This window comes from Ricinus communis, chromosome 6 (genome assembly GCF_019578655.1).
Source record: "Ricinus communis isolate WT05 ecotype wild-type chromosome 6, ASM1957865v1, whole genome shotgun sequence".
NCBI lineage: Eukaryota > Viridiplantae > Streptophyta > Magnoliopsida > Malpighiales > Euphorbiaceae > Ricinus > Ricinus communis.
The window spans coordinates 26,908,031-26,920,237 of NC_063261.1; the positions used below are offsets into that span (position 1 = coordinate 26,908,031).

At 31.7% G+C, this 12,207-nt stretch overlaps 1 long non-coding RNA gene across 1 annotated transcript; it reads left to right on the forward strand.

Annotated features, from left to right (window-relative positions):
• The first annotated feature begins 6,672 nt into the window (after positions 1 to 6,672).
• Positions 6,673 to 9,138, forward strand: LOC125370362. Its single transcript, XR_007216250.1, has 2 exons — positions 6,673 to 8,803; positions 8,990 to 9,138. It is a non-coding gene; the product is annotated as an uncharacterized LOC125370362 (long non-coding RNA).
• The last annotated feature ends 3,069 nt before the right edge of the window (positions 9,139 to 12,207 follow it).

A 12,207-nucleotide genomic window follows, 5' to 3' on the forward strand; every position in this document is an offset into this window, starting at 1 on the left:
ACATTCAGTATAAAGTGAAGGACGGATGTCCACCATTGAAACTATAAAATGATTCAGATCTGCAATTTTATTTGGATCTAAAAAAAAAAAAGTAAATTACACAACTTATCCACTTTACATTATATTTGTGACTAAGAGAATTGAAAATACAGTATCTGCATCATGTCCAAGATCAATAAATATAAAAATTATAACTTTTTAAGAAAATGCAGCACCATCAATATCAACGTTAGAGCAAAGTTCAACAAATGAAGTTGGCAAAGAAAAGATTCCATATTCATTGAATATGCAAATGCTATAAGCAAAGGCATTGTATAAGCAAAAAAAAAAAAAAGAAGAGCAAGAATCAGAAAGTGACAGTATTGACTCAAGAATAAATAATAACATTAACAAATTAGAGATTGAGCAAGGACAAATATATAGAGACAAAAAAGTTCTTAAAATAATCATGAGCTTATATACACTATGGAATCAATTTCAATACAAAGTGATTAAGTCATGTAATTATGAGTATCTACTGCAATACATAGAAGACAATTGCAACTGGTATTTAAGAGCATCATGATATTCAAAGTTAAAGATGTTTAAAATTAGAAAATTAAACAACATTCACAATTGCTCTTTAGAGATCAGATTCGATAACAATCGACAATCAATATTAGTGTAATGACCCGGAACCAGATCACATGAGATATTATCCGCTTTGGCCACACTGGCCTCACGGTTTTGTCCCTTTGGCGGGTTCGAGAACTTCCCATGAGGTTCTCCATCCTAGAATTTCTCTAACCAAGTACGTTTAACTTTGGAGTTCCTACAACTCCACAGCCAAACAATCAAAAAGCACCTCATGTGATTAATTTCAACTCTTCATAATATATGTTGTCAACCATTCCGCCCTATTTTGATGTGCAATTCGATTCATTCATGTACCTTTGTACCTTAGAGTGCTGTCATTCTAGAAGCCTGTCAAAAGCCGCTTCTTGTCCAGGTATCCTATCTTTGCCCTGACGTCCACTTTCCACCATCGTCGGACCGCTTCTCTAGGTCAGGCTGTCACAATTAGATATTATAGGATAATGGATCAAATCAAAGTACCTTGATATCAAAACTATATACACTCCAAATGATAACAAAGGACATGAATCAAGACTATGATATTTCTATAAACTATGAAAAATCATGGAGATCAAAGGAAAAAGCTTTAGAGAAAATCAAAGGTATAATACAAAAACCTCGTACGATTTAATATAATGTTTCTTGCACACATATATTGTTATGTCCTATCTTTTAGATAAATCATAAATATACCATGTAACTGTATCACACATTATTTTTAAATTTAGATTTATGTTTTGATTATTAGGTCTAGGTCCGAGAATATCTCGAACCTAATAATCAAAACATAAATCTAAATTTAAAAATAATGTGTGATACAGTTACATGGTATATCTATGATATACTAGTGGTATCTTATTTAATAAATTTAACTGATATTTACAGGTTACTAAATTAACTTATACACATACCATAACTATTTTTTAAATATTTCGTTACTAAAAAATAAAAGAGAAATTTAAATTAATAAGTAATATTAAATATAGTTACGTAGTATTATTTATGATATACTAAGAGTATCTCACTGATGCCACCCGTTTCGTCGGCCAGCTCCGTCGCACCTAAACGGTCGGCCATCGACGACCGCACAGCCTTCCCCCGCTCGGTCTCCTCTCTCCACGATCTCCTTCTCCTTTTCTCCTTCTCTATACCGACATTTAGTCCCTGAACTTTTCTTCTTTACTATTTAGTCCTTCAACTTCTTTAATTACCAACAATTTCACCCTATAAAATTTTCGATTAATCCTTAAACTTTTCTTCAGCTTTTCAATTAAGCCCCTAACTATTTAATTTGGGCCAACTTAGAATTATTAAAAATATAGAATTACTTATTTACCATTGCTATTAAATATAAAATTACCAAAATGCCCTTGCTGACACATTTAATTACAAAAATACCAACCATATAAATTTTCATTCAAAACTCCAATTTAAAATAATTATATTTTTAGTCCTTATTTCAAGATTAATTGTCAATTTAATCCTAACACTTGATTAACTTAATTAATCAATTTCCTAACTATTTCTCACTTAAAATCAACACCATTAGCTACTTAGAATTTATCATTCCCCAATAAATTCTTTATAAAAATATTATTTACTATTCCTTTCATGACTTTCAAATATAGAAATTAATTCATATATTCATATTGGAAAAAAATTAAATAACCAAAAATATATTCTGTTTTTCAAAGAATTTACTTAATCAATGTCTTAAAAATTATATTAATTAAATATAGAAAATACTCCCTTTATTTTGTCTACCATTAAAATTCTATTTAAACCATCCCAATTAAATCAAATAAAAATAAAATTAATTTAATTTAAAAAAAGACTCATTGTTAATTATTGCTAATATTATTATTATTAAAAGAAAAAAAATTTCGGTATTACATATCTGAAATAATAGATACTCAATAATGATATCGAATATAGCTAAACCTTTGAATGCAACTGTAATAACTCGAAACCGTATCACATGAGATATTGTCTGCTTTAGCCCCACTGGCTTCACGGATTTGTCCCTTTGGCGAGTTCGAGAACTTCCCAGGAAGTCCCCCATCCTAAAATTTTCTGGAATTTCTCTGAATCAACCGCGTTTAACTTTGGAGTTCTTACAACTCCACAGCCAAACAACCAAAAGGTACCTTATGCAATTAGTTCCAACTCTTTACATATATGTTATCAATCATTCCCCACCCAATTTCGATGTGTAATTCGATTCATTCATGTATCCTCGTACCTTAGAATGCCCCATCTTAGAAGCCTGACAGAAGCTGCTCCTTGTCCAAGCATCTTATCTTTGCCCCAGCGTCTACTTCCCGCTTCTCCAGACCAGGCTGTCACATGCCCACCAGCTTCCACCTGGTTTGTCCTTGAACCACACATCTATTATAGGGGTCCTGCTTTAATACTATTTATAATGACCGAGAACCAGATCACATGAGATTTTGTCCGCTTTGGCCTCTACTAGCTTCACGATTTTGTCACTTTGGCAGGTTCGAGAACTTTCCAAGAGGTCCCCCATCTTGGAATTTCTCTGAACCAAACACGTTTAACTTTGGAGTTTCTACAACTCCACAGCCAAACAATCAAAAGGCGCCTCATGTGATTAGTTCCAACTCTTTACATATATGTTATCAATCATTCTCCACCCAATTTTGATGTGCAATTTGATTCATTTATGTACCCTCATACCTTAGAGTGTTATCATCCTAGAAGCCTGCTAAAAGCCGCTCACTATCCAGAAATCATGTCTTTGCCCCAACGTTCACTTTCCGCCCTCGTTGGACCGCTTCTCCAGGCCAGGCTGTCACGGCAACAAATAGAGTTGCTAGAGAACTACCAATTACAACTCTACTTGAGTACCTACAAGCTCTAATTCAAGAAGTGACATGTGCATGAGACCTTTAAATCTATTAGATTTGAATCAAAGTTTATAAATTTAAAATATATCAATTTAAGTAAATAAAAATAATATATTACAAATATCTTATTGGTATATTAAAAGTATCTTATAACATATATTTAACTTTAATAAAAAAATTGGTATAATTACTCATTAATTATACATAATAATCTAAAATAATGAAAAAATGAGAACTTTTTTTCTCTTATTTCTTTATTTGATTTTACAAAATTAGTTAATTAATGATACATTTTATTGTTAAATCTAATAGAATTGAATCAATGTTTATCATTTTACAAATATTAAGTTAACCAAATAAAAACATATTAAAAATATCTTATAAGTATATCAAAACTATCGTATAACATATATAAGTATAATAAAAGAAATTTAGTATACTAAAACTATATTTCTAAAACCTTAGAATTCTCTTGATAATAAATAAACAGCTATATAACATAATGAACAAAACAAAAAGTAAATATCCAATATCATAATAGTATTCGGCCAACAACTAGAATAATCATATTTCTAACAGAAAGTGTCATACAAATGAAATACTCATAAAAACTAAAACTTATCCAAAGCTAAAAACATTAATCTTTCATTACTTTTTCTTCTTTGGCTTCAAATCTTTTCTTTCTTTAGATCTTCCACAATCATCTGTCTCATTAACTACTCTATTAACTTCTTTAGACCTTGCATAATTGTATAGAGCAACAGCATACCAGCTACGAATATCATCGATATTAAATATTGCAATAGACATATTAATACCATATATAAAATACTAGCAAAACTAAGAATAAAAATACCACAATTACTAAAAAGAAGAAAAAGATCAACTAATTAAAATTACAAAAATATGAAAAAAAATAAAATAATTAATAAGTAATAAAACTAATACACAATCAAACCTTGAAGTTTGACAAAGCAAGTTCTCAACCATGGAAATAATGAAAGGAACAGTTATAGATTTTCTTTTATAAGGACCAGAAACAGTATCAATGTCGTTTCAAAAATCAAAAAACCCAAGAATTAAAAAAAAATTATGGTAATAAAACAGAATATGGCTCAACTACTGCAGCTGCTCTCTTGTCATGAAGACTGGACCTCCTAGAGTTATACCATAAATGCACTTATACTTAAGAGTTAATCATCTTAAAATCCAATGACTCTCAGATTTAACATTAATAGGAAACAACACATTGTCAACTTATATACAAGGAGTATTGCAGTATATTAAAAAACCTTTTATATAATTAGCTACCATATGCTTCCCACAAATAACAGATGCATATTCTTTCTTTTTCTTGTAAAGATCATATAATAAAGAAATGCAATGATTAAAGGAATCATCAATAGTAGTAAAATTTATTTTCATATGTTTTGAGTACTTCCTTTTCTTCCTAAAATAATAGAGTATCACATCAATATGCTGAAAAATATAGAACAACTAATTATAAGAAAGAAAATAATATATTGTCAATATCGTTTTAGTAAAATTTTTATCTAACAGATAATAAACAATACAAAAAAATTAAAATAAATTAAAGCTAAATAAGAAAACTTACAGATCCTGAAAGAAATTCACTACAATTAAGCAACTCATGAAACTATATCTTTATAGTAATAGTACTACAATCAAAATCAAAACCATGACAAATCATATTACTTTATCCAACATAAACTTTCTTCCTATAATAAATAAAAAAGTAAAATAAACACAAAAATAAAAAAAACTCAAAAAAATTAATTATAATTTTTTTTTTTTACTTATTCCTCTTATTCATTCCTTCATCAATCCAAATATCAAAACTTTCTCGATCTAAAAATAAAAAGCTCAAGAGAATAAAAAGATATAATTATAAAAAAAAATTACTTATTCTTCTTATTCAATACTTCATCAATCCAAACATCAAAACCTTCTCGATCTAAAAAGTTTGGACCTTCTTCAATATTATTGTCAAAGGATATAATTCCTTCACAATATTTTTTCTAGCTTTAGAAAAATCAACTTCTCGAGATGACCTAAATTCATTCAAAAAGAGAGTTTGCAAATAAAAAGTAGGCCTAAGCATGACTAATAGTTTGAATAGGAGAGTCTAGAAAAATAAAACAAAATTAAGAATATAATGAATATAAGAACTTAAAAATATCATAATATTATTATTTCATATGAATTACTAATAAAGATAAGAGAAGTATATTAAAGATATTATAACAGCATTATTTCATATAAATTTCTAATAAAAATAAAAATAAAGTATATTAAAGATATCATAATAGTATCATTTCATATGATACACTAATAAAGAGAAAAAAAAATATATTATAAAAATATATTTAATATCTTTTTGTAAAAAAGACCTTTATTGACTTCATCGAAAGTACAATATTAACAACATTGTCAACTTCTAAAAGAAATTTAGAATCAGTATTATCAAAAAAGGAAGATGAACTAGACTGAGCTCCTCTCTTTTCAGAATTTCGGCTATTAAAAATTATTGTCTAACACTCTAAAAAATTAAAATAAAATAAAATATCAATACATTAATAAATAAAAATATATAGAAATCAATAAAAACATATAAAATAATTAACGATAAACACCTGAGAATAAAAATAAGAGTAATCATCAATATTATCACCACTTATTTTAGTTTTTCCAGTATATTGAACTACACCTTTCCCTCTAACTTTATTTTCATCTCCCTTATCACCACTACCATTACTCTTCTCAATATTTTCAACATCAACGTTATCTTCATTCAAGATAATATTATGTTTATCAGGTCCTTTACCATCATCATTAGAATCTGAATCATTATCAGAATGTCTCTATTTTTCATCATTATGCTTTTCATCTTCAGCATCTTCCATCTTCCTTATTATCATCATCATCATCATCATCCTTTTTCTTCTATCCATTACCATCATTATCTTTTGCTTGTTCATCACCATCATCATCATATTTTTCTTATTTTTATCACCATCATCTTTTGCTTCTTCATTGCCATCATTATCATCTTCTTTTGCCTCTTTATGATTATCATCATTGTCATTTTAATTCAAATCCTCAACATCATCTTATTTTTTTCTACTCCCTAAAAATTTGTTTAAAAAAAGTTTCATAAGAGGTGTAAACAAAAACAATAACTCTTTAATACCACCAAAAAATCAATTATATATAAGCAAAAGAAAATATGAAAGGTATACTATAAATATCTGAGAAATATCTTTTAATGTAAAAAAACAGTTACTACATACCTCATCAACTTTTTCATTATCTATTTCCATTACGTCACTAACACCTCCAACATTTTTGGCTTTATAAACCTTATGACCAAAATAAATAAATAAATTAAAAAATCTTATTAGAATAATAACAAAACATAACAACATTAAAATATAAAATTATTAAAATAAATAATACAATGATATTCTCATTATCTTTTTCTTTTGTGTTCTTTCTATCACCATCAACATCAACAGAATCACCTACATTCTTATCTCCAAACTGTCTATTACCAGTCTAAAATATTAAGACAAATATAATTAGAATACTAAAAGTATATATTAAAATTAGAATATAAGAAAAAAAATATATTTTTAATATAGATTCACTAACTCAATATAAAATTCACATATAATAAATTTAAAAATAAAAAAATAATATATACTTTTAATATATTAATAACTCAAAAAAAAAAAAACATAACTAGAGGTATACTAGAAATATATTTAAAATATCTACTTAGACAATTGATTTACCTAAAAATAAGTACCACCACAGCTTAAACTATAAGCTCCATAACAACTGCCTTGCAACTTCAACTTAATATCAGATAACAAGTTGTAAATTTCTGAAATCTTTGCTTCAATAGTAATTTGGTGAGAATAAAATTCTCTCATCAACTTATTTTGTTTAGTTGACAAAATTTTCAACTGTCTAAAAACTTCAACCATGAAAGAGTATGTTGAAGTAGAAGGTCCAGCAAATAAAGGAGAACCAGCATTATTAAACTCATCAATGGCCTCATCAAGCTTCTCATTTCCTTTATTCAAAAAACCTTTCCAAGTTTTTTTTTTTCCTCACTCGAAATAATAATATTTTTTTAAATACAACTACAAAATAAATAAAAAGCATAAAACAACAAAAGAATAAAAAGTATAAAAATAAAATTAATATTATAATAAAATAAAGAAAATTTACCATTTTAGGAGATGTAGAAAAAAGTTGATTGCTCAAGGTAGTTGTAAGTTGGAAATGTAGAAACCTCTTATTTTAATATACGTGGTATTTGAATTCCATCATCAACAACAAGATTTTCAAAAGAATGTTTACAGCATTCATAAAACCACACTTGAAAAAGAATTGGACAACCATATATTTTATAATAGAAACTATCACTTTTCTCTTTCAAAAAATCATTCTTCCGACTCAAAGAGTGAACTAAAAGATGAAAAACCTCTATTCCCAAAAAATAATTATTGAAAACATAATTATTAATAATATTAATATGATGTATTTCAACAACGTTTATCTTTGCTGTAGCCAACAAAAATATTTCAATAAAATATAAAACAATAGTCTTTGTAGCCAATAAAAATATTTCAATAAAATATAAAACAACAGTCTTTATTGCATCAACAGCATTATTCTCTCATCTCTTACTAAAAAACACTCTTTAATATATTATATGTAATATCTTGAATTTATATTTCATTTTAATAATAATAATAATATTGTATATATATATATATAAAATAAAATATTTTCTCCTTTTTCTTCCCTCCCCCTCCCTCTTTTCCTTCCCTCCTTTCCCCTCTCCCTCCTCCCTTTCCTTCCTCCCTCTCCTCTCTTCCTCCCCCATTTTTCTTCCCCTTCCCGCCGGCCACTCCTTTTCCGCCGCCTGCGTGCCGCCGCTGACTCATTCTTCCCCTCCCGCCGCTGCACGCCGCCTCTATCTCCTCCATCCTTCCGCGCGGCGTCGACAAGTAAAAGAAGGGTTGCCGTCGCCGATTCAGCCCCCTGCAGCCGTCCTTTCCGCAAACCGACGCCGGAATCGGACTCCCCACCCCCGAAAACCCTGGAAACGACCCTCCTCCGCCGGAAAAGCCTCGCCGGCAGCCTCGGGAAGCGTCGCCAGAGCAGCGTCTTTCCGGCCTCGATCCGCCGCCTTCCGGACACTTTCCGGCCGAAAATTTTGTACTTCCGGACTTTCCGCAACTCGAGCTTCGTGTAGGCGCTTCCGGATTCGAATTTCGACACCATTGGTAGGACCGGCTTCCGGACCCCGTGTTTTCCGGACGCACAAAATATTTCAATTTCGGCTCGATATAATTTTATTTACACTCTGAAAATTATGTTGTAATATTAGAAAATTATTGTGGCTATAAATTGCTCGTGATGATTATTTTAAAAATAAATCGAGTTTAATTACTTGTGTTGTGGTGTTGCAGAGTCGGAAAAAATATTAGTACAGTTCTTGTGGCCCGGCTTCTGTTATTTAATTCCAGCATATTTGATGTGTCTTTGGCAGATCTTGAACCCGTTTTACGGAGGGTAAATATCCGTAATTTATGAGAGATTCTACTGAATTTTCGGCGGATTTCTCGAGTCTAATTTAATTTTAGGCAGTCTACTCTAGGGTCTAAGTTTAGAAAAAATTTTACGAATATCTATTAATTGTATATTTTTCGTTCATTAGATAATTCGACCTCCACCCGGGCATAGCGGATAGCGAACGTGGATCCTGTGAGTTAAAGTCACTTAATTGTTGCACTATTGCTAAATCTGAATTTAATATGCTATTTTAGAAATTTATGCTTAATATGATTATTAGCATCGTAATATAAATAATTTTACTTGATTATTAATTATTGAAAATAATATAAATATTATTATTAGTAATATTATAATAATACAAATACCATTCTTGAATGCAGTGAACCTGCGAATTACAAAGACTAGGCAGGGGTTTATCATTTGGTATCGGGCCCAGTTGTGAAACATGGAAACCGATAGCCCTATTTCTATTATTCAAACTTCTTCTCTTACTCTACCTACTTCTTGTAAAAAAAATATTACAGACAAGATAGATAACCCGGTAGAAATATCTCATATGCTTTGATCCAACTCCTACTATACTTAATCCCTACCGTCAATCGGTCTTTTCCGGATCTCTAAGACATTATCTCTAGACCCTCATTGCGTTGAAAGAATATACCCGTTCTTTCTTCAAGAGATCCTCCACACTTTATTGACGGAGACTCTCCTTGTTAGATACCCGATCTAAATTATGAACATTGTCGGCTCTATTGCTACAACTTTGAATGCGAGAGTAGTAGGCTAACGCGTTTCTCTAATTTCAATATGTTGTTGGAAGAGCCGATACCATTTCGGCTACCTTTCATCACCGCAGTGTTTATGCAGAGGAGCTGGAGAAGTTTATCCCCTCTGTATGGATCACAAATTGATGAGAAGCTTCATCAAAGCTCACGCGTCAAACAAGATCCAATATTCATCAAAACGACGACAAGTCGCCAGGTTTCATATCTATCATCCACAGATCATCTTCAAATCCTCATACTATCTCTATGATTCAACCAGGAGATCCCATGAGAAGAAGATTCCATTCAAACGGATCAAACGGATGGGAAGTCTATAAGGGCAAGATTAATGGTCACTTTATTTGGGATGTTAATCCCTCCATATGCGATGTTGGATGTAATTGCCAAGATGATCTGGATGATTTAGAAATCGGATCAAAGGGGACTAAGACTTGAAAAAGAAAGCATACATGTACTAGTCCACCTCGATATGATGACAAAGACGATGATCAACCTGATTCTATTCAGGTTCCTGTACAAACCAGGAAAGGAAGACCCTGGATTGGTCTTCCACCAGAAAAGAACAAACCAATGTCCAATGATGATTATCTGAAGAGATGCTTTGAAATATTAAAGGAAGAAGGACCTTTGACTTGTCCTCCTCCTCCAGTAGTTTGTTCTTGTTAAAGATCCCGAGCCGGTGCCATGTTTTATGGTTAACTCGGAGGAATTTCCTCCTACGGTGAGGAAAGAAAATGAACATACCAAGATTGGACCAAGCAGTGGCTTTTTCTCAGAGAAGTTTCGGACACAATGCTTTGCCCTTAGAAAAGATTGGCAATAGACTCTCAGAAGTCTATGAAAAAACCAGTTCCATAAAAGCTCATGTCACTTCATTCAGAGAAGAAGCTTTACTGCTTTCGTCCGACTATTTGGCTCACAAGAGATGGTCCAAGGTCACCCAGCAAAGGACAAAGAGATCTTAAGGCTGAAAGAGCAACTTTGGGAAATAGAAAGAGATCTTTACCCTTCTAAGCAATCTACCTCTTCTCCACTAAATTTTTCCATTGCTACACCTCATCCTTTCATGTCTACGGTTATGCCAAACAATACTCTGGTCCGGACTTGGTGCCTCGAGCATCTAATAGGCATCCAAACCCGCAAAAGGACATCCCTCATCCTTTCCATCCAAGCCTTGAAGGATAAAGGACTTGCTAACACGAGATGGATATAGCTATATCCTGAGTTTATCCTCGCCTCTATCTGTATAGTCGTATTTGATTTCAGATTGACTGCATAAATTTGAACTGAACTACACGCTCAGCTTCTTCCTCTTCGATCAGGATATCAGATATCTCTCAGCAGTTGAATTTAGAACACAAGGTCCTTATGTGTTGATGAACGGCAGAATTATCAAGAAATCAAGAATTAGAATCTCTTGCTCTAGAACATTCTCGCCAAACCGGTTCGGTCCTGGTTCTCGTGCCCATCACAATGGCGTAACAAGATCTTGGAATTCAATGCTTGGCGTGATCTCCGAATGATAAACCCCAGCTAGTCTCCTTTGGAACGCCTTAATGTAATTCACATCAGGTTCAGCACATTGAATGGTTTTCTGATCCGGAGACTACAATTTGATTTTCGGACAAAGGAAACAAAAATACTTTGACAGAAAGTGTTGTTCCATGAAAGAAAAGATCTTGAAGACCATTATGTTCATATGTCTCAACTTTACTATGAACTTGTTGGTCCAAACATTGATGATCTAAAGTACACCTTCTCTGGGAAGAAATGCACCCCGAGATTCAGAGAATGATGTGGACACACATCGAGACATCACTCAAATCTCTCTTGAGATCTGGCAATTTACAATGGCTACTCTGGATAAAATGTGTGAGCGAAAGCTATTCAAGAAGATTGCGAAAATCTCGCAATCGGGATTATTTGCAAATCAAATGCAAGGATAAGCATTGTACGTGCAAGACAAAGAAGAAGAAGCATTTTTCTTATTCATAGAAATCTCCCCAGTATAAACAGAATAAAGGAAGGAAATTACGCTGGTTCAGAAAGAAGGTAACAAGCAAGCATAAATCTGATCGATGTTACATCTGTGGTCAATCAGGACACTATGCAAAGAGATGTCCCAATAAGCCTAAGAAAACTGTTGCACTTCTTCATCAACTAAAGACTTCATATCCAGATGACTTATCCGATCATGATCTTGAATCTCTCTTTTCAGAAGAAGAAATGACGTCTTCTCAGACTCTATTTGCTATTCCATATTCAGATACCAGCGCAGACGGTGAAAGTTCTTCGGACGAAGAAACATCTATTTTTACTATTGTCCT